This window comes from Hordeum vulgare, chromosome 3H (assembly GCF_904849725.1).
Source record: "Hordeum vulgare subsp. vulgare chromosome 3H, MorexV3_pseudomolecules_assembly, whole genome shotgun sequence".
Lineage (NCBI taxonomy): Eukaryota > Viridiplantae > Streptophyta > Magnoliopsida > Poales > Poaceae > Hordeum > Hordeum vulgare.
In genome coordinates, this window is record NC_058520.1 from 3,585,755 (window position 1) to 3,606,064 (window position 20,310).

A 20,310-nucleotide genomic window follows, 5' to 3' on the forward strand; every position below is an offset into this window, starting at 1 on the left:
AAGCCGAAGAAGACGCTGACGCCCGAAAAGCGCGCAAAGGAGTCGGCCAAGAGGAAGGGCCGCAGGCACGCGGTGGGCGTGAGGGATGAAGCCATCGCTGTGGCTGCCGTCGCCCCGTCGCGCAGCAGGAGGTCACGATCGTCCGCGTCGCGGCGACAATGAGGGAGGTGCTCAATATGCTAGGGTTAAACCCTAACCAGCACGACCTCGTCAATGCCGTCGTGGCCGCGGCTAACACCGGCTCATCCGCATTCCCACGGATGGTGTTGCCCGACTCCCCCCGCGCGTCGGTTTGCAACCTGATGCCCGACTTCTACGTCTACCCATAAGCCTCCCGCCTCTCCGGAGAGTGCTTGCCGGAGGTGAGTGTGGTGGCGCCTTCCACGCCCGCGCCCGCGCCCATCGACCTCAACAGCACACTGGTGGCCGGTGGCTCGTCATCCAGAGGAGCGAGGAAACGCACGCGGCAGATGCCAGCCGACATGCTACCGGGTGCATGCAAGCTGTTAGATGGAATGCCAGCAGCCGGCGACGAGGACTACATGCAGAACTTGATCTTCGAGGATAGTGCGCCGGCCGACGATCCCGCTGGCTACGATCCCGACAAGACACAACGTCAGGTCGGCCGAGGGGCGTTCACGACGTCCACCTTTGATCAAGATCAGGCGGTCTTCATGCGTGACAGGTCGGCATGGAGCTAGATGTCTTCCCACTCGACCACGAGTTTTCGGAGGACTACGGGCAAGAGGAAGAGGACGAGTGCGACATCGAAGGGGGCCTTTGTTCGTGGATGAGCTTGCCAACCAATCCGCCTGGGCTAAATAGCCGAAGTGTAAGAGCAAGCAGACCAAGGCATACACGGCGGCCGAGGACTTCTTTGTGAGTGTTGGAGAGACATTGGGCAAGACCCCAAGACGGGCGCCGAACAAAAGCATTCAACTTTTTGGATTCGTGTCCACCGTGAGTCCCATGAGCGCAAGTAGTTTCCGCCGTACCAAATAGTAAGCACGCGTGGGTTGGTGTCCATTTCGAAGCGATGGAGGGTGATCCAACAAGAATGTAGTTTTGTGCCATTCTTGAGAGCGTCAAGGCCCGCCCCGTGAGCGGCATCGTCATGCAAGACATGGTATGCTAGCAAGCCGTCCTGTTTTGTGTCATCAAGTTTTTGTTGGTGAACTTCGCATGGGAAACAAAAATTTTCCTACGCGCACGAAGACCTCTCATGGTGATGTCCATCTACGAGAGGGGATATTCGATCTACGTACCCTTGTAGATCGCACAGCAGAAGCGTTAGTGAACACGGTTGATGTAGTGGAACGTACTCACGTCCCTCGATCCGCCCCGCGAACCGTCCCGCGATCAGTCCCACGATCTAGTGCCGAACGGACGACACCTCCGCGTTCAGCACACGTACAGCTCGATGATGATCTCGGCCTTCTTGATCCAGCAAGAGAGACGGAGAGGTAGATGAGTTCTCCGGCAGCGTGACGGCGCTCCGGAGGTTGGTGGTGATCTTATCTCAGCAGGGCTCCGCCCGAGCTCCGCAGAAACGCGATCTAGAGGTAAAACTGTGGAGATATGTGGTCGGGCTGCCGTGGCAAAGTTGTCACAAATCAGCCCTAAAACCTCCGTATATATAGGGGGATGAGGGGGAGCCTTTCCTTGGGGTCCAAGGACCCCCAAGGGGTTCGGCCGAGCCAAGGGGGGGAGTCCTCCCCTTCCAAACCGAATCCAACTAGGTTTGGAAGGAGGAGTCCTTCCCCCTTTTCCCACCTCCTCCTTTTTTTTTCTTTTCTCTTTGATTTTCTTCCTATGGCACATAGGACCTTCTTGGGCTGTCCCACCAGCCCACTAAGGGCTGGTGCGCCACCCCCAAGGCCTATGGGCTTCCCCGGGGTGGGTTCCCCCCCCCCCCCCCGGTGAACACCCGGAACCCATTCGTCATTCCCGGTACATTCCTAGTAACTCCGAAAACCTTCCGGTAATCAAATGAGGTCATCGTATATATCAATCTTCGATTCCGGACCATTCCGGAAACCCTCGTGACATCCGTGATCTCATCCGGGACTCCGAACAACATTCGGTAACCAACCATATAACTCACATACACATAAAACAACGTCGAACCTTAAGTGTGCAGACCCTGCGGGTTCGAGAACTATGTAGACATGACCCGAGAGACTCCTCGGTCAATATCTAATAGCGGGACCTGGATGCCCATATTGGATCCTACATATTCTACGAAGATCTTATCGTTTGAACCTCAGTGCCAAGGATTCATATAATCCCGTATGTCATTCCCTTTGTCCTTCGGTATGTTACTTGCCCGAGATTCGATCGTCAGTATCTGCATACCTATTTCAATCTCGTTTACCGGCAAGTCTCTTTACTCGTTCTGTAATACAAGATCCCGCAACTTACACTAAGTCACATTGCTTGCAAGGCTTGTGTGTGATGTTGTATTACCGAATGGGCCCCGAGATACCTCTGCGTCACACGGAGTGACAAATCCCAGTCTCGATCCATACTAACTCAACGAACACCTTCAGAGATACCTGTAGAGCATCTTTATAGTCACCCAGTTACGTTGCGACGTTTGATACACACAAAGCATTCCTCCGGTGTCAGTGAGTTATATGATCTCATGGTCATAGGAACAAATACTTGACACGCAGAAAACAATAGCAACAAAGTGACACGATCAACATGTTACGTCTATTAGTTTGGGTCTATTCCATCACATGATTCTTCTAATGATGTGATCCCGTTATCAAGTAACAACACTTGCCTATGGCCAGGAAACCTTGACCATCTTTGATCAACGAGCTAGTCAACTAGAGGCTTACTAGGGACAGTGTTTTGTCTATGTATCCACACAAGTATTGTGTTTCCAATTAATACAATTATAGCATGGATAATAAACGCTTATCATGAACAAAGAAATATAATAATAACTAATTATTATTGCCTCTAGGGCATATTTCCAACAGTCTCCCACTTGCACTAGAGTCAATAATCTAGTTCACATCACCATGTGATTTCAACGAATCTAACACCCATATAGTTTTGGGTCTGATCACGTCTTGCTCGTGAGAGAGGTTTTAGTCAACGGTTCTGGAACTTTCAGATCCGTGCATTCTTTACAATTCTTTATGTCATCTTATAGATGCTGCTACTACGTGCTATTCGGAAATGCTACAAATATCTACTCTACTATACGAATCCGTTTCACTACTCATAGTTATTCTGATTAGGGTCAAAGCTTGCATCGACGCAACCCTTTACGACGAACTCTTTAACCACCTCCATAATCGAGAAAAATTCCTTAGTCTATTTAGTTACTAAGGATAACTTTGACCGCTGATCAGTGATTCAATCCTGGATCACTCTGTGTACCTCTTAACACACTTGCTGCAAGGCACACATCAGGTGCGGTACTCAGCATGGCATACTTTAGAGTCTACGGCTAAGGCATAGAAGACGACCTTCGTCTATTCTCTTTATTCTGTCGTGGTCGGGTTTTGAGTCTTACTCAAATTCACACCTTACAACGCAACCAAGAACTCCTTCTTTGCTGGTCTATTTTGAACTCCTTCAAAAACTTGTCAAGGCATGCATCTTGTTGAAACTTCCATTAAGCGCTTTTGATCTATCTCCATAGATCTTCGATGCTCAACGTTCAAGTAGTGCAATCCAGGTATTCCATTGAAAACTCCTTTCAAACAACCTTGTATGCTTTACAGAAATTCTACATTACTTCTGATCCACAATATGTCAACCACAAATACTTATCAGAAATTCTATAGTGCTCCCACTCACTTCTTTGGAAATACAAGTTTCTCATAAACCTTTTACAAACCCAAAATCTTTGATCATCTCATCAAAGTGTATATTCCAACTCCGAGATGCTTGCACCAGTCCATTGAAGGATCGCTGGAGCTTGCATACTTGCTAGTATCCTTAGGATCGATAAAACCTCCTTGTTGTATCACATACAATGTTTGCTCAAGGAAACCGTCGAGGAAACAATGTTTTGACATCCTATGTGCAATATTTCATAAATAATGCAGCAACTACTAACATAATTCTAACAGACTCTTAGCATCGCTATGAGTGAGAAAGTCTCATCATAGTCAACTGGTTGATCTTGTCGGAAACATCTTTGCGACAAGTCGAGCTTTTCTTAATAGTGACTTGTCACCATCATCGTCTGTCTTTCTTTTAAAGATCCATCTTTACTCAATAGTCTTATGACCATCAAGTAGTTCTTCCAAAGTCTACACTCTGTTTTCATACATGGATCCACTCTCGGATTTCATCGCTTCCGGCCATTTGTCGGAATCCGGGCCCACCATTGCTTTCTCCATAACTCGTAGGTTCACTGTTGCTCAACAATATGACCTCCAAGACAGGGTTACCGTACCACTCTGCAGTAGTACGCGACCTTGTCAACCTACGAGGCTTGTAGTAACTTGATCCGATGCTCGATGATCACCATCATCAGCTTTCACTTCAATTGGTGTAGGCGCCACAGGAACAACTTCATGCGCCCTGCTACACACTGGTTGAAGTGATGGTTCAATAACCTCATCAAGTTCTACCACCCTCCCACACAATTCTTTCGAGAGAAACCTTTCCTCGAGAAAGGATCCGTTTCTAGAAACAAACAATTTGCTTTCGGATCTGAGATAGGAGATGTACCCAACTTTTTTGGATATCCTATGAAGATGCATTTATCCGCTTTGGGTTCGAGCTTATCAGACTGAAACTTTTTCACATAAGTGTCAAAGCCCCAAACTTTCAAGAAACGACAGTTTAGATTTCTCTAAACCTCAGTCTATACTGTGTCATCTCAACGGAAATACGCGGTGCCCTATTTAAAGTGAATGCAGTTGTCTCTAATGCATAACCCATAAACGATAGTGGTAATTCGATAAGAGACATCATAGCATGCACCATACCAAATAGAGCGTGGCTATGACGTTCAGACACATCATTACACTATGATGTTCTAGGTGGCATGAACTGCGAAACAATTTCCACATTGTCTTAACTGCGTACCAAAGCTCGTAACTTAGATATTCATTTCTATGATCATATCGTAGACAGTTTATCCTCTTGTTACGACGAACTTCACTCCGAAACAGAATTGAACTTTTCAATATTTCAGACTTGTGATTCATTAAGTAAATACTCTTGTATCTACTCAAATCGTCATTGAAGTAAGAACATAATGATATCCACTGCATGCCTCAGCACCCATTGGACTGCATACATCAAAATGTATCACATCCAACAAGTTACTATCTTGTTTCATCTCAATGAAAACAAGGCCTTGCTCATGTAGTATGATTTGCATGTCACTAGTGATTCAAAATCAAGTGAGTATAAAGATCCATCTGTTGGGGAACGTCGCATGGGAAACAAAAATTTTCCTACGCGCACGAAGACCTATCATGGTGATGTCCATCTACGAGAGGGGATGTGTGATCTACGTACCCTTGTAGACCATACAACAGAAGCGTTAGTGAACGCAGTTGATGTAGTGGAACGTCCTCACGTCCCTCGATCCGCCCCGCGATCAGTCCCACGATCTAGTGCCGAACGGACGGCACCTCCGCGTTCAGCACACGTACAGCTCGACGATGATCTCGGACTTCTTGATCCAGCAAGAGAGACGGAGAGGTAGAAGAGTTCTCCGACAGCGTGACGGCGCTCCGGAGGTTGGTGATGATCTCGTCTCAGCAGGGCTCCGCCCGAGCTCCGCAGAAACGCGATCTAGAGGTAAAACCGTGGAGATATGTGGTCGGGCTGCCGTGGCAAAAGTTGTCTCAAATCAGCCCTAACACCTCAGTATATATAGGAGGGAGGGGAAGGGAAGAGGCAGCCTCAAACCCTCAAGGTTTGGCCGAAATTGGAGGTGGAGGAGTCCTACTCCAATCCTACTTGGAGTAGGATTCCACCTTCCCACTTGGAAACTCTTTCCACCTTGTGTTTTTTCCTTCTCAAACCTTATGGGCCTTAGTGGGAACTTATTCCAGCCCACTAGGGGCTGGTTTATCTCTTCTCATAGCCCATGAGACCCCTTGAGGCGTGACACCCCTCCCGATGGTCCCCCGCACCCCTCCCGGCACTCCCGGTACACTACCGATGAGCCCGAAACTTTTCCGGTGACCAAAACAGGACTTCCTATATATCAGTCTTTACCTCCAGACCATTCCGGAGCTCCTCGTGACGTCCTGGATCTCATCCGGGACTCCGAACAACATTCGGTAACCAACCATATAACTCAAATACGCATAAAACAACGTCGAACCTTAAGTGTGCAGACCCTGCGGGTTCGAGAACTATGTAGACATGACCCGACAGACTCCTCGGTCAATATCCAATAGCGGGACCTGGATGCCCATATTGGATCCTACATATTCTACGAAGATCTTATCGTTTGAACCTCAGTGCCAAGGATTCATATAATCCCGTATGTCATTCCCTTTGTCCTTCGGTATGTTACTTGCCCGAGATTCGATCGTCAGTATCTCGTTTACCGGCAAGTCTCTTTACTCGTTCCGTAATACAAGATCCCGCAACTTACACTAAGTCACATTGCTTGCAAGGCTTGTGTGTGATGTTGTATTACCGAGTGGGCCCCGAGATACCTCTCCGTCACACGGAGTGACAAATCCCAGTCTCGATCCATACTAACTCAACTAACACCTTCGGAGATACCTGTAGAACATCTTTATAGTCACCCAGTTACGTTGCGACATTTGATACACACAAAGCATTCCTCCGGTGTCAGTGAGTTATATGATCTCATGGTCATAGGAACAAATACTTGACACGCAGAAAACAGTAGCAACAAAATGACACGATCAACATGCTACGTCTATTAGTTTGGGTCTAGTCCATCACATGATTCTCCTAATGATGTGATCCCGTTATCAAGTAACAACACTTGCCTATGGCCAGGAAACCTTTGGCTATCTTTGATCAACGAGCTAGTCAACTAGAGGCTTACTAGGGACAGTGTTTTGTCTATGTATCCACACAAGTATTGTGTTTCCAATCAATACAATTATAGCATGGATAATAAACGATTATCATGAACAAAGAAATATAATAATAACTAATTTATTATTGCCTCTAGGGCATATTTCCAACAGTCTCCCACTTGCACTAGAGTCAATAATCTAGTTCACATCACCATGTGATTCCAACGAATCCAACACCCATATAGTTATGGGGTCTGATCACGTCTTGCTCATGAGAGAGGTTTTAGTCAACGGTTCTGAAATTTTCAGATCCGTGTGTTCTTTACAAATCTTTATGTCATCTTATAGATGCTGCTACTATGTGCTATTCGGAAATACTCCAAATATCTACTCTACTATACGAATCCGTTTCACTACTCATAGTTATTCGGATTAGTGTCAAAGCTTGCATCGACGTAACCCTTTACGACGAACTCTTTAACCACCTCCATAATCGAGAAAAATTCCTTAGTCCATCAGTTACTAAGGATAAATTTTGACCGCTGCTAGTGATTCAATCATGGATCACTCTCTGTACCTCTCAATAGACTTTGAGTCAAGGCACACATCAGGTGCGGTACCCAGCATGGCATACTTCAGATTCTACGGCAAAGGCATAGAAGACGACCTTCGTATATTCTCTTTATTCTGCCGGGGTCGGGTTTTGAGTCTTACTGAAATTCACACCTCACAACGCAACCAAGAACTCCTTCTTTGCTGATCTATTTTGAACTCCTTCAAAAACTTGTCAAGGCATGCATCTTGTTGAAACTTCTATTAAGCGCTTTCGATCTATCTTCATAGATCTTTGACGCTCAACGTTCAAGTAGCGCAATCCAGGTATTCCTTTGAAAACTCATTTCAAACAACCTTGTATGCTTTACAGAAATTCTACATTACTTCTGATCCACAATATGTCAACCACATATACTTATCAGAAATTCTATAGTGCTCCCACTCACTTCTTTGGAAATACAAGTTTCTCATAAACCTTGTACAAACCCAAAATCTTTGATCATCTCATCAAAGTGTATATTCCAACTCTGAGATGCTTGCACCAGTCCATTGAAGGATCGCTGAAGCTTGCATACTTGCTAGTATCTTTAGGATCGACAAAACCTCCTGGTTGTATCACATACAATGTTTGCTCAAGGAAACCGTCGAGGAAACAATGTTTTGACATCCTATGTGCAATATTTCATAAATAATGCAGCAACTACTAACATAATTCTAACAGACTTTTAGCATCGCTACGAGTGAGAAAGTCTCATCATAGTCAACTGTTTGATCTTGTCGGAAACATCTTTGCGACAAGTCGAGCTTTTCTTAATAGTGACTTATCACCATCATCGTTTTTCTTCCTTTTAAAGATCCATCTTTACTCAATAGTCCTATGACCATCAAGTAGTTCTTCCAAAGTCTACACTTTGTTTTCATACATGGATCCTCTCTCGGATTTCAAGGCTTCCAGCCATTTGTCAGAATCTGGGCCCACCATTGCTTTCTCCATAACTCGTAGGTTCACTGTTGCTCAACAACATGACCTCCAAGACAGGGTTACCGTACCACTCTGTAGTAGTACGCGACCTTGTCAACCTACGAGGCTTGTAGTAACTTGATCCGATGGTCGATGATCACCATCATCAGCTTTCACTTCAATTGGTGTAGGCGCCACAGGAACAACTTCCTGCGCCCTGCTACACACTGGTCGAAGTGATGGTTCAATAACCTCATCAAGTTCTACCACCCTCCCACTCAATTCTTTCGAGAGAAACCTTTCCTCGAGAAAGGATCCGTTTCTAGAAACAAACACTTTGCTTTCGGATCTGAGATAGGAGATGTACCCAACTGTTTTGGATATCCTATGAAGATGCATTTATCCGCTTTGGATTCGAGCTTATCAGACTGGAACTTTTTCACATAAGTGTCGAAACCCCAAACTTTCAAGAAACGACAGTTTAGATTTCTCTAAACCTCAGTCTATACTGTGTCATCTCAACGGAAATACGTGGTGCCTTATTTAAAGTGAATGCGGTTGTCTCTAATGCTTAACCCATAAACGATAGTGGTAATTCGATAAGAGACATCATAGCATGCACCATACCAAATAGTGTGTGGCTATGACGTTCAGACACATCATCACACTATGATGTTCTAGGTGGCATGAGCTGCGAAACAATTTCCACATTGTCTTAACTGCGTACCAAAACTCGTAACTCAGATATTCATTTCTATGATCATATCGTAGACAGTTTAACCTCTTGTTACGACGAACTTCACTCCGAAACAGAATTGAACTTTTCAATATTTCAGACTTGTGATTCATTAAGCAAATACTCTAGTATCTACTCAAATCGTCATTGAAGTCAGAACATAATGATATCCACTGCGTGCCTCAGCACCCATTGGACTGCATACATCAAAATGTATCACTTCCAACAAGTTACTATCTTATTTCATCTCAATGAAAACAAGGCCTTGCTCATGTGGTATGATTTGCATGTCACTAGTGATTCAAAATCAAGTGAGTATAAAGATCCATCAGCATGGAGCCTCTTCATGCAATTTATACCAACATGACTCAAGCGGCAGTGCCACAAGTAAGTGGTACTATCATCATTACCTCGTATCTTTTGGCACCAATATCATGAACATGTGTAACACTACGATCGAGATTCAATAAACCATTGAAGGTGATTATTCAGGAAAATAGAGTAACCATTATTCTCTTTAAATGAATAATCGTATTGCAATAAACACGATCCAATCATGTTCATGCTTAATGCAAGCACCAAATAACAATTATTTAGGTTTAACACCAATCCCGAAGATAGAGGGAGCGTGCGACGTTTGATCATATCAACCTTCGAAACACTTCCAACACGTATCGTCACCTCGCCTTTAGCTAGTCTCCGTTTATGCCGTAGCTTTCATTTCGTGTTACTAATCACTTAGCAACCGAACCGGTATCCAATACCCTCATGCTACTAGGAGTACTAGTAAAGTACACATCAACATCATGTATATCAAATATACTTCTTTCGACTTTTGCCAGCCTTCTTATCTACCAAGTATCTAGAGTTGCTCCGCCTCAGTGACTGTTCCCCTCATTACAGAAGCACTTAGTCTCGGGTTTGAGTTTAATCTTGGGTCTCTTCATTAGTGCAGCAACTGTTTTGCCGTTTCACGAAGTATCCCTTGTAGCCCTTGCCTTTCTTGAAACTTAGTGGTTTTAAAAACCATCAACTATTGATGCTCCTTCTTGATTTCTACTTTCGCAGTGTCAAACATCGCCAATCGCTCAAGGATCATTGTATCTATCTTTGATATGTTATAGTTCATCACGAAGCTCTCACAGCTTGGCGGCAGTGACTTTGGAGAACCATCACTATCTCATCTGGAAGATTAACTCCCACTTGATTCAAGTGATTGTCGTACTCAGACAATCTGAGCACACGCTCAATGATTGAGCTTTTCTCCTTTACTTTGTGGACAAAGAATCTTGTCGGAGGTCTCGTACCTCTCAACAAGGGCACGAGCATGAAATCACAATTTCATCTCTTTAGAACATCACTTATGTTCCGTGACGTTTCAAAACGTCTTCGGTGCCTTTCTTCTAAGCCATTAAGTATTTTGCACTGAACTATCGTGTAGTCATCAGAAACGTGTATGTCGGATGTTCACAGCATCCACAGACAACGCTCGAGGTGCAGCACACCGAGTGGTGCATTAAGGACATAAGCCTTCTGCGCAGCAACGAGGACAATCCTCTTCAAAGTTTGCTACTATCAACTTTCAACTAAATTTTCTCTAGGAACATATAAAAACAGTAGAGCTATAGTGCAAGCTACATCGTAATTCGCAAAGACCATTAGACTATGTTCATGACAATTAGTTCAATTAATCATATTACTTAAGAACTCCCACTCAAAAAGTACATCTCTCTAGTCATTTGAGTGGTACATGATCCAAATCCACTATCTCAAGTCCGATCATCACGTGAGTCGAGAATAGTTTCAGTGGTAAGCATCTCTATGCTAATCATATCAACTATACGATTCATGCTCGACCTTTCGGTCTCATGTGTTCCGAGGCCATGTCTGCACATGCTAGGCTCGTCAAGCTTAACCCGAGTGTTCTGCGTGTGCAACTGTTTTGCACCCGTTGTATGTGAACGTTGAGTCTATCACACCCAATCATCACGTGGTGTCTCGAAACGAAGAACTGTCGCAACGGTGCATAGTCGGGGAGAACATAATTTCGTCTTGAAATTTTAGTGAGAGATCACCTCATAATGCTACCGTCGTTCTAAGCAACATAAGGTGCAAAAAGGATTAACATCACATGCAATTCATAAGTGACATGATATGGCCATCATCGTGCGCTTCTTGATCTCCAGCACCAAAGCACCGACACGATCTTCTTGTCACCCGCGTCACACCATGATCTCCATCAACGTGTCGCCATCGGGGTTGTCGTGCTACTCATGCTATTATTACTAAAGCTACGTCCTAGCAATATAGCAAACGCATCTGCAAGCACAAACGTTAGTTTAAAGACAACCCTATGGCTCCTGCCGGTTGCCGTACCATCGACGTGCAAGTCGATATTAACTATTACAACATGATCATCTCATACATCCAATATATCACATCACATCGTTGGCCATATCACATCACAAGCATACCCTGCAAAAACAAGTTAGACGTCCTCTAATTTTGTTGTTGCATGTTTTACGTGGTGACCATGGGTATCTAGTAGGATCGCATCTTACTTACGTAAACACCACAACGGAGATATATGAATTGCTATTTAACCTCATCCAAGGACCTCCTCGGTCAATTCCGATTCAACTAAAATTGGAGAAACTGACACCCGCCAGTCATCTTTGAGCAACGGAGTTACTCGTAGCGATGAAACCAGTCTCTCGTAAGCGTACGAGTAATGTCGGTCCGAGCCGCTTTGATCCAACAATACCGCGGAATCAAGAAAAGACTAAGGAGGGCAGCAAAATGCACATCACCGCCCACAAAAACTTTTGTGTTCTACTCGAGAAGACATCTACGCATGAACCTAGCTCATGATGCCACTGTTGGGGAACGTCGCATGGGAAACAAAAATTTTCCTACGCGCACGAAGACCTATCATGGTGATGTCCATCTACGAGAGGGGATGTGTGATCTACGTACCCTTGTAGACCATACAGCAGAAGCGTTAGTGAACGCAGTTGATGTAGTGGAACGTCCTCACGTCCCTCGATCCACCCCGCGATCAGTCCCACGATCTAGTGCCGAACGGACGGCACCTCCGCGTTCAGCACACATCCAGCTCGACGATGATCTCGGCCTTCTTGATCCAGCAAGAGAGACGGAGAGGTAGAAGAGTTCTCCGACAACGTGACGGCGCTCCGGAGGTTGGTGATGATCTCGTCTCAGCAGGGCTCCGCCCGAGCTCCGCAGAAACGCGATCTAGAGGTAAAACCGTGGAGATATGTGGTCGGGCTGCCGTGGCAAAAGTTGTCTCAAATCAGCCCTAATACCTCAGTATATATAGGAGGGAGGGGAAGGGAAGAGGCAGCCTCAAACTCTCAAGGTTTGGCCGAAATTGGAGGTGGAGGAGTCCTACTCCAATCCTACTTGGAGTAGGATTCCACCTTCCCACTTGGAAACTCTTTCCACCTTGTGTTTTTTCCTTCTCAAACCTTATGGGCCTTAGTGGGAACTTATTCCAGCCCACTAGGGGCTGGTTTATCTCTTCCCATAGCCCATGAGACCCCTTGAGGCGTGACACCCCTCCCGATGGTCCCCGGCACCCCTCCCGGCACTCCCGGTACACTACCGATGAGCCCGAAACTTTTCCGGTGACCAAAACAGGACTTCCTATATATCAATCTTTACCTCCGGACCATTCCGGAGCTCCTCGTGACGTCCTGGATCTCATCCGGGAATCCGAATAACATTCGGTAACCAACCATATAACTCAAATACGCATAAAACAACGTCGAACCTTAAGTGTGCAGACCCTGCGGGTTCGAGAACTATGTAGACATGACCCGACAGACTCCTCGGTCAATATCCAATAGCGGGACCTGGATGCCCATATTGGATCCTACATATTGTACGAAGATCTTATCGTTTGAACCTCAGTGCCAAGGATTCATATAATCCCGTATGTCATTCCCTTTGTCCTTGGGTATGTTACTTGCCCGAGATTCGATCGTCAGTATCCGTATACCTATTTCAATCTCGTTTACCGGCAAGTCTCTTTACTCGTTCTGTAATACAAGATCCCATAACTTACACTAAGTCACATTGCTTGCAAGGCTTGTGTGTGATGTTGTATTACCGAGTGGGCCCCGAGATACCTCTCCGTCACACGGAGTGACAAACCCCAGTCTCGATCCATACTAACTCAACTAACACCTTCGGAGATACCTCTAGAGCATCTTTGTAGTCATCCAGTTACGTTGCGACGTTTGATACACACAAAGCATTCCTCCGGTGTCAGTGAGTTATATGATCTCATGGTCATAGGAACAAATACTTGACACGCAGAAAACAGTAGCAACAAAATGACACGATCAACATGCTACGTCTATTAGTTTGGGTCTAGTCCAACACATGATTCTCCTAATGATGTGATCCCGTTATCAAGTAACAACACTTGCCTATGGCCAGGAAACCTTTGGCCATCTTTGATCAACGAGCTAGTCAACTAGAGGCTTACTAGGGACAGTGTTTTGTCTATGTATCCACACAAGTATTGTGTTTCCAATCAATACAATTATAGCATGGATAATAAACGATTATCATGAACAAAGAAATATAATAATAACTAATTTATTATTGCCTCTAGGGCATATTTCCAACACCATCAGCATGGAGCCTCTTCATGCAATTTATACCAACATGACTCAAGCGGCAGTGCCACAAGTAAGTGGTACTATCATCATTACCTCGTATCTTTTGGCACCAATGAACATGTGTAACACTACGATCGAGATTCAATAAACCATTGAAGGTGATTATTCAAGCAAATAGAGTAACCATTATTCTCTTTAAATGAATAATCGTATTGCAATAAACACGATCCAATCATGTTCATGCTTAACGCAAGCACCAAATAACAATTATTTAGGTTTAACACCAATCCCGATGGTAGAGGGAGCGTGCGACGTTTGATCATATCAACCTTGGAAACACTTCCAACACGTATCGTCACCTCGCCTTTAGCTAGTCTCCGTGTATGCCGTAGCTTTCATTTCGTGTTACTAATCACTTAGCAACCGAACCGATATCCAATACCCTCGTGCTACTAGGAGTACTAGTAAAGTACACATCAACATCATGTATATCAAATATACTTCTTTCGACTTTTGCCAGCCTTCTTATCTACCAAGTATCTAGAGTTGCTCCGCCTCAATAACTGTTCCCCTCATAACAGAAGCACTTAGTCCCGGGCTTGGGTTTAATCTGGGGTCTCTTCATTAGTGCAACAACTGCTTTGCCGTTTCACGAAGTATCCCTTCTAGCCCTTGCCTTTCTCGAAACTTAGTGGTTTTACTAACCATCAACTATTGATGCTCCTTCTTGATATCTACTCTCGCAGTGTCAAACATCGCGAATCGCTCAAGGATCATTGTATATATCCTTGATATGTTATAGTTCATCACGAAGCTCTCACAGCTTGGTGGCAGTGACTTTCGAGAACCATCACTATCTTATCTGGAAGATCAACTCCCACTTGATTCAAGCGATTTTCGTACTCAGATAATCTGAGCACACGCTCAACGATTGAGATTTTCTCCTTTACTTCGTGGACAAAGAATTTTGTCGGAGGTCTCATACCTGTTAACAAGGGCACAAGCATGAAATCACAATTTCATCTCTTTAGAACATCTCTTATGTTCGGTGATGTTTCAAAACGTCTTCGGCGCCTTGCTTCTAAGCCATTAAGTATTTTGTACTGAACTATCATGTAGTCATCAGAAACGTGTAACTAGGATGTTCACAACATCTACAGACGACGCTCGAGGTGCAGCACACCGAGTGGTGCATTAAGGACATAAGCCTTCTGCGCAGCAAGGAGGACAGTCCTCGGTTTTACAGACTCAGTCTACAATGTTTTCTACTATCAACTTTCAACTAAATTTTCTCTAGGAACATATAAAAACAGTAAAGCTATAGCGCAAGCTACATCGTAATTCACAAAGACCATTAGACTATGTTTATGACAATTAGTTCAATTAATCATATTACTTAAGAACTCCCACTCAAAAAGTACATCTCTCTAGTCATTTGAGTGGTACATGATCCAAATCCACTATCTCAAGTCCGATTATCACGTGAGTCGAGAATAGTTTAAGTGGTAAGCATCTCTATGCTAATCATATCAACTATACGATTCATGCTCGACCTTTCGGTCTCATGTGTTCCGAGGCCATGTCTGCACATGCTAGGCTCGTCAAGCTTAACCCGAGTGTTCCGCGTGTGCAACTGTTTCGCACCCGTTGTATGTGAACGCTGAGTCTATCACACCCGATCATCACGTGGTGTTTCGAAACGAAGAACTGTCGCAACGGTGCACAGTCGGGGAGAACACAATTTCGTCTTGAAATTTTAGTGAGAGATCACCTCATAATGCTACCGTCGTTCTAAGCAAGATAAGGTGCATAAAGTATTAACATCACATACAATTCATAAGTGACATGATATGGCCATCATCATGTGCTTCTTGATCTCCATCACCAAAGCACCGGCACGATCTTCTTGTCACCTGCGTCACACCATGATCTCCATCAACGTGTCGCCATCGGGGTTGTCGTGCTACTCATGCTATTACTACTAAAGCTACGTCCTAGCAATATAGTAAACGCATCTGCAAGCACAAACGTTAGTTTAAAGACAACCCTATGGCTCCTGCCGGTTGCCGTACCGTCGACGTGCAAGTCGATATTAACTATTACAACATGATCATCTCATACATCCAATATATCACATCACATCGTTGTCCATATCACATCACAAGCATACCCTGCAAAAACAAGTTAGACGTCCTCTAATTTGTTGTTGCATGTTTTACGTGGTGACCATGGGTATTTAGTAGGATCGCATCTTACTTACGCAAACACCACAACGGAGATATATGAATTGCTATTTAACCTCATCCAAGGACCTCCTCGGTCAAATCCGATTCAACTAAAGTTGGAGAAACTGACACTTGCCAGTCATCTTTGAGCAACGGGGTTACTCGTAGCGATGAAACCAGTCTCTCGTAAGCGTACGAGTAATGTTGGTCCAAGCCGCTTCAATCCAAAAATACCGCGGAATGAAGAAAAGACTAAGGAGGGCAGCAAAATGCACATCACCGCCCACAAAAAATTTTGTGTTCTACTCGAGAAGACATCTACGCATGAACCTAGCTATTGATGCCACTGTTGGTGAACTTCGCATGGGAAACAAAAATTTTCCTACGCGCACGAAGACCTATCATGGTGATGTCCATCTACGAGAGGGGATATTCGATCTACGTACCCTTGTAGATCGCACAACAGAAGCGTTAGTGAACGCGGTTGATGTAGTGGAACGTCCTCACGTCCCTCGATCCGCCCCGCGAACCGTCCCGCGATCAGTCCCACGATCTAGTGCCGAACGGACGGCACCTCCGCGTTCAGCACACGTACAGCTCGACGATGATCTCGGCCTTCTTGATCCAGCAAGAGAGACCGACAGGTACATGAGTTCTCCGGCAGCGTGACAGCGCTCCGGAGATTGGTGGTGATCTTATCTCAGCAGGGCTCCGCCCCAGCTCCGCAGAAACGCGATCTAGAGGTAAAACTGTGGAGATATGTGGTCGGGCTGCCGTGGCAAACTTGTCACAAATCAGCCCTAAAACCTTCGTATATATAGGGGGAAGAGGGGGAGCCTTGCCTTGGGGTCCAAGGACCCCCAAGGGGTTCGGCCGAGCCAAGGGGCGGAGTCCTCCCCTTCCAAACCGAATCCAACTAGGTTTGGAAGGAGGAGTCCTTCCCCCTTTTCCCACCTCCTCCTTTTTTTTCTTTTCTCTTTGATTTTCTTCCTATGGCGCATAGGGCCTTCTTGGGCTGTCCCACCAGCCCACTAAGGGCTGGTGCGCCACCCCCAAGGCCTATGGGCTTCTCCGGGGTGGGTTGACCCCCCCCCCCCCCCCCGGTGAACACCCGGAACCTATTCGTCATCCCCGGTACATTCCCGGTAACTCCGAAAACCTTCCGGTAATCAAATGAGGTCATCCTATATATCAATCTTCGTTTCCGGACCATTCCGGAAACCCTCGTGACGTCCGTGATATCATCCGGGACTCCGAACAACATTCGGTAACCAACCATATAACTCAAATACGCATAAAACAACGTCGAACCTTAAGTGTGCAGACCCTGCGGGTTCGAGAACTATGTAGACATGACCCGAGTGACTCCTCGGTCAATACCCAATAGCGGGACCTGGATGCCCATATTGGATCCTACATATTCTACGAAGATCTTATCGTTTGAACCTCAGTGCCAAGGATTCATATAATCCTGTATGTCATTCCCTTTGTCCTTCGGTATGTTACTTGCCCGAGATTCGATCGTCAGTATCCGCATACCTATTTCAATCTCGTTTACCGGCAAGTCTCTTTACTCGTTCTGTAATACAAGATCCCGCAACTTACACTAAGTCACATTGCTTGCAAGGCTTGTGTGTGATGTTGTATTACCGAGTGGGCCCCGAGATACCTCTCCGTCACACGGAGTGACAAATCCCAGTCTCGATCCATACTAACTCAACGAACACCTTCGGAGATACCTGTAGAGCATCTTTATAGTCACCCAGTTACGTTGCGATGTTTGATACACACAAAGCATTCCTCCGGTGTCAGTGAGTTATATGATTTCATGGTCATAGGAACAAATACTTGACACGCAGAAAACAGTAGCAACAAAATGACACGATCAACATGCTACGTCTATTAGTTTGGGTCTATTCCATCACATGATTCTCCTAATGATGTGATCCCGTTATCAAGTAACAACACTTGCCTATGGCCAGGAAACCTTGACCATCTTTGATCAACGAGCTAGTCAACTAGAGGCTTACTAGGGACAGTGTTTTGTCTATGTATCCACACAAGTATTGTGTTTCCAATCCATACAATTATAGCATGGATAATAAACGATTATCATGAACAAGGAAATATAATAATAACTAATTATTATTGCCTCTAGGGCATATTTCCAACAGTTTTATGCTTGCGTGTTCATTTGCATACCATTTGCCAATATGCTTGCATGAAATACATTCGTAGGCATTTCAAACTTTGGAGTCATTCAAGGTCCAACACAATGACAAGTTCTTCAAGCTATCCCATTGCTTTAGGGTCATCAAAGACAAGGAGAAGTTCAAGGCGCAATATTCCGCCCTCAAATTGCATGGGGGGGAGCAAGCCGTGGAGGAGGTTGGGGACGGCAAGAACGCACTTCCGCGGAGGTAGACCAACTCCAAGAAGGGGGACAAGTGGGATGCGGCGTTCAACGCCTTGATCGTAAGCATGGAGGGCATGATGAGTAATAAGAACTCAAGGGAGGAGGAGCGCCAGTGTTATAAAACAAGAGCAAATGAACGCCTTCATGGTGATCCAAAGGAGGAGGCTTGAGATGGAAGCGGAGAAGCAAGCCAAGATGCTTGAGATGGAGGCAGAGAAACAAGCCAAGATGCTAGAGATCGAGGCAACCAACGCTAAGACCAAGGCGATAGAAGTGGCTCTCGCGGGCATGCTGACCGGGATGGAGATCATGAAGGTGGATCTCAACACCGTGTCGCCATGGAAAAGGCCGTGGTTCAAGAAGATGCAGTCCAACATGCTCAAGTTCGACGAGGAGTGATCTATGACCGCGGGCCTTTTTTGTATGCCGGTAGGTGTGCTGGTATGACCAAAACACCACGATGGCGTGGTCGAACTAAAGTCTCACCCCTTTTTTATGTGCTGACATGTGTGCCGGCCGCTGACGAGTGCGCCAGCATGGACTGTGTGATGATTGTATGCCGGCGCTGGCATAGTACCGGCGTGAGACATGGCCGCTCGGATGATCTATGGTCGCAGACCTTTCTTAAAAATTGTATACGAAAATTAAATGGGTCGACGCGTTGAACGCAGTGCCGACCCAAATCTAAAACAAGACGGGTGTCGGGCGGGCGACCAACCCAAATGGACTAAAAACGGACAAAAACATCGTCCGTTTGGGTCGGCCCGTTAAAATTGTTGTAAGCACTGAGAAACTCTCGGCCAACGGGTCACAACATTGAGTCAATGATTCTCAACGTCTACTAAGCGCTGAGAAATTCTCCGCCAATGGAGAATTGACAGAACATGTAGAGTAACTCTCTTACTCTTTAGGCTGGTCATAGTGGGGAGTATCATATAGTAGTATCATTTATATGATACTATTATATGATACTACCAGTAACTCTCTTACTCTTTAGGCTGGTCATAGTGGGGAGTATCATATAGTAGTATCATTTATATGATACTATTATATGATACTACCTTTATAGTGCATAGTATCATAAACTAGTACTCCCTCGATTCCTTTATAGAAGGCCACTATGGAAAATATATTTTGCATTTATATAAGGCCACCAACAGTAATCGAGGTAACATTAATGATGTTTCCTCATACTAGCAACTTGTTTAATAATTGCATGCATGTATTCATAATGACATTTGGCTACTTTCTTCTCACTCATTCGTTGCATGCATGCAGCGTATTAATGATTTCGCTTAATGAAAAGAAAACTTGATTTTCCAACTGGACATGAAATTTTACCTTGGTACCTGTAATATGAGTTTGTGGCCTTGTATAAGGGAATGGAGGGAGTATCATAGATGTCCTCATTTATTGAAATGCATGACACATAGTAGCATAGCATTTAACATGTTACGGTATCTACCTATGTTACTCTAATCCTCTCTCTTTTCTTTAATTGTCTATCACATCAGCATGTTTGTTATTCCCAAGTACATGATACTATCTTAGTTACTCCCACTATGGCCAGCCTTAGAGTTGGTGGCACGTAACTCGCATGAACACTATTGGATTGGAGGTTCTGTCTGTCCCCGCTAATAATTTGGACATAAAGCTCCAAATATGTCCATGTTGACCGTAGACATTGATCGCATTGGAGTCCACGCCCATCGCCACGAGAGCCCCACAATTAAGGCATCTCCAACAGTTTGTTGATTAACTTGTTGGTAAAATATG

At 45.0% G+C, this 20,310-nt stretch overlaps 1 pseudogene; it reads left to right on the forward strand.

Annotated features, from left to right (window-relative positions):
• Positions 1–302: 302 nt before the first annotated feature.
• On the forward strand, positions 303–1,002 carry LOC123439079 (annotated as a pseudogene).
• Positions 1,003–20,310: the final 19,308 nt, after the last annotated feature.